Source organism: Hypanus sabinus, chromosome 6 (assembly GCF_030144855.1).
Source record: "Hypanus sabinus isolate sHypSab1 chromosome 6, sHypSab1.hap1, whole genome shotgun sequence".
NCBI lineage: Eukaryota > Metazoa > Chordata > Chondrichthyes > Myliobatiformes > Dasyatidae > Hypanus > Hypanus sabinus.
In genome coordinates, this window is record NC_082711.1 from 173,063,411 (window position 1) to 173,067,439 (window position 4,029).

Consider the following 4,029-nt stretch of genomic DNA (forward strand, 5'->3'; position numbering starts at 1 on the left):
TACCTACTTCCAAGCACCTTAAAACCATGTCCCCTCGTGTTAGCCATTTCAGCCCCGGGAAAAAGCCTCTTGCTATCCACACGATCAATGCTTCTCAACATCTTATACACCTCGATCAGGTCACCTCTCATCCTCCATCACTCCAAGGAGAAAAGGCCAAGTTCACTCAACCTATTCTCAAAAAGCATGTTCTCCAAGCCAGGCAATATCCTTGTAAGTCTCCTCTGCACTCTTTCTATGTTTCCACATCCTGTAATCCAGAATGGAACACAGTTCTCCAAGTGGGGTCTGACCAAGGTCTTTTACAGCTGTAACATTACCTCACAGTTCTTGAACTCAGTCCCATGGTTGATGAATGCCAATACACCATACGCCTTCTTAACAACACTGTCAACCTGCGCAGCAGCTTTGAGTGTCCTATGGACTCGGACCCCAAGATCCCTCTGATCCTCCACACTGCCAAGAGTCTTACTATTAACACTATATTCTGACTTCAGATTTGACATCTAACAAACTGGACCACTTCAAACTTATCTGGGTTGAACTCCATCTGTCACTCCTCAGCCCAGTTCTGCATCCTATAGGTTTCCCGCTGTAACCTCTGACAACACTCCAGATTATCTACAACACCGCCAACTTCATGTCATCAGCAAACTTACTAACCCACCCTTCTACAACTTCTTCATCCTGCTGTATCTTTTTCATTTCTCGCCACATTCTCAGTAAGATCTAGAGACTATTTATTGTGCGTGAAAATCCCAGGAGACAAGTAGTTTCTGAGATACCCAAACCACCTGGTCTGGCACCAAAAAATCATTCCATGTTCAAGGTCACTTGGATCACATTTCTTCCCCATTCTGATGTTTGGTCTGAACAACAACTGAACCTCTTGACCGTGTCTGCATACTTTTCTGTTTTGAGTTGTTGCCACATGATTGGCTGATTAGATATTTGCATTAACAAGCAGATGTAACTAATAAAGTGGCCACTGACTGTATTTTTAAAGGTTTCAAAAGGTAGTTTCCAACTTCTACACACCACTGAATTGAATTGTTGAATCATTGCCCTATCTTCAATAAGCTTATGGAAAAAATGTTCTCAAGTAAATCAAAAAGGAGACAAAAATTTAAGTTTGTCTCTAGAATAGCACAGAAATCCAGCAATTAGTGCTGTCTGGTCCCGTGAATCAGAATCAGGTTGATTATCACTGACACTTGTCGTAAAAATTTATCGTTTTCCGGCAGCAGTACAGTGTAATACATTAAAAATTAATATAAGTTATAAAAAGAAATATATTTAAAAAACGAGTAGTACAAAAATGAGATGGCATTGTAGCATAGTGGTTAGCACAACAATTTACAGTACAGGCAAAAGGGTTCAATTCCCATTGCTGCCTGTAAGGAGTTTCTATGTACTCCATGTGACCGCATGGGTTTTATCCAGATGCTCTGGTTTCCTCTCTCAATCCAAAGACATGTCAGTTGGTAGATTAGTAGGTAATTGCAACTTGTCCTGTGGTTAGGCTAAGTTTGAACAAGTTAGGTCTTTATTCTTTGGAGCGTAGAAGCTTGAGGGGGGACTTGATAGGGATATTTAAAATTATGAGGGGGATAGATAGAGTTGACGTGGATAGGCTTTTTCCATTGAGAGTAGGGGAGATTCAAACAAGAGGACATGAGTTGAGAGCTGGGGGCAAAAATTTAGGGGTAACACGAGGGGGAATCTCTTTACTCAGAGAGTGGTAGCTGTGTGGAATGAGCTTCCAGTAGAATTAGTAGAGGCAGGTTCGATATTGTCATTTAAAGTAAAATTGGATAGGTATATGGACAGGAAAGGAATGGAGGATTATGGGCTGAGTGCAGGTCGGTGGGATTAGGTGAGAGTAGAAGACCCGAGATGGCCTGTTTCCGTGCTGTGATTGTTATATGGTTATAAATTAGGGGATTGCTGAAAGGGCCGGAAGGGCCTATTCCACGCTGCCTCAGAGCCTAAAGAGAGTAAAATAGTGAGGTAGTGTTTATGGGTTCATTGTCTGTTCAGAAATCTGATGACGGAGGGGAGAAGCTGTTCCTAAAACATTGAGTGTGTGCCTTCAGGCTCCTGTAACTCCTCTCTGATGGTAGCAATGAGAAGAGGGCATGTTCTGGGTGATGGAGATCCCGAATGATAGATGCTGCCATCTTGATAGAGTCCTCGATGGTGAGGAGGCTAGTGCCTATGATGGAGCTGACATGGTTTACCACCCTCTGCAGCTTTTTCTGATCCAGTGCCCCCCCCCCCAATACCAGACGATGCTGCAACCAGTTAGTATGCTCTCCACGGTACACCTACAGAAATTTGCTAGTCTTTGATGATGTACCAAATCACCTCAAACTCCTAGTGAAATGCAGCTACTGGCGTGACTTCTTTGTAATTGCATCAACATGTTGGGCCCAGGATAGATCTTCAGAAATGTTGATAGAAAGAAACTTGAATTTGTTCACCCTTTTCACTGCTGAGCCTTCGGTGAGTTCAATCCTGACCTTGGGCGCTGTCTGCGTCCAGTTTTCACATTCTCACCCTGACTTTCTCCAGATGCTCTGGTTTCCTCCCAGATCCCAAAGATATGCTGGTAAGTTAGTAGCCCCTAAGAACTACCTCTAGTGTAAGAAGATGGCAGGAGAATCAGGAGGGGGAGGAGTGAGCTGATGGGCTTCTTGAGAGGCTACAAGAAATATGTGGGAGAACAAGTTTCGGAACAGCATAGATTCGATGGGCCAGATGGACCACTCGGAAACCAGTAATACCTACATCAGGCTGATGTACATTGATTACAGATTAGTGTTCAACACCATCATACCCTTAGTTCTAATCGTCATTATCATCATTATGCGCCATGTCATATGACGTGGGAGATCATGATCTTGACACGATCAGGATGAGAAACAATTTCCTCCCCCAGGCCATTGGGCTTCTGACCTCTCCGCTGCATCATATTCGATTAACACTGGTTAATCTGTTCTGTACCTTACAATATTTAATATTATAACCATATAATATTATGATATATATAAAAAACATAATGTATATAATATATATAACATATAATATTATGTTATAATAATAATATCATATTTAATATTATAACCATATTAATGCACTTTAGTTTGTTACTTATGTGTGATTCATCTGTAGATTCTATCCTTACATTCATAAGTTCATGTGTTATGTGTTTATTCTGTGCATTACACCCAAGTTCGGAGAAACATTGTCTGGTTTCTACAAAGGTCATATGGTTATATACGTTATATACATGTATATAGTTAAATGACAATAAACTTGACTTGACTTGATTGTTCTTGGCAAATTTTCCTACAGAAGTGGTTTGCCATTGCCTTCTTCTGGGCAGTGTCTTTACAAGATGGGTGACCCAGTCATTATCAGTACTATTCAGTGATTGTCTGCCTGGCATTGGTGGACAGAACCAGGATGTGATATGCACCACCTGCTCTCATGGTTTTAAGTGACCCTGACCAGGTCTAAGCAGGTGCTTAGGGTGACTTGCAGGCTAGTGGAGACATATCTCCACCTTGCCACCCAAGTTCTAATCAGCAAGCTCCAAAGCCTGGGCCTCTGTACCTCCCTCTGCTACTGGATCCTTGACTTCCTAATTGGGAGATCACAGTCAGTGCAGATTGGAAATAACATCTCCTCCTCGCTGGTAATCAACACTAGCGCACCTCAAGGATATATGCTTAGCCCACTCTCCTACTCTCTCTGCATTACCGACTGTGCAGCTAGTCATAGCTCAAATGCATCAATAAATCTGCCGATGACACGGGTAAAGCCCCACCCAACGGTGACCACATCTACATGAAGCATTGTAGCAGGAAAGCAGCATCCATCATTGGGAATCCCCACCACCCAGGCCATGCTTTTTTCTCATTGCTGCCATAGGAAGAAGGTACCGGAGCCTCAGGGCTCGCACCACCAGGTTATTACCCCTCAACCATCAGGTTCTCGAAGCAGTGGGGATGACTTCGCTCATTT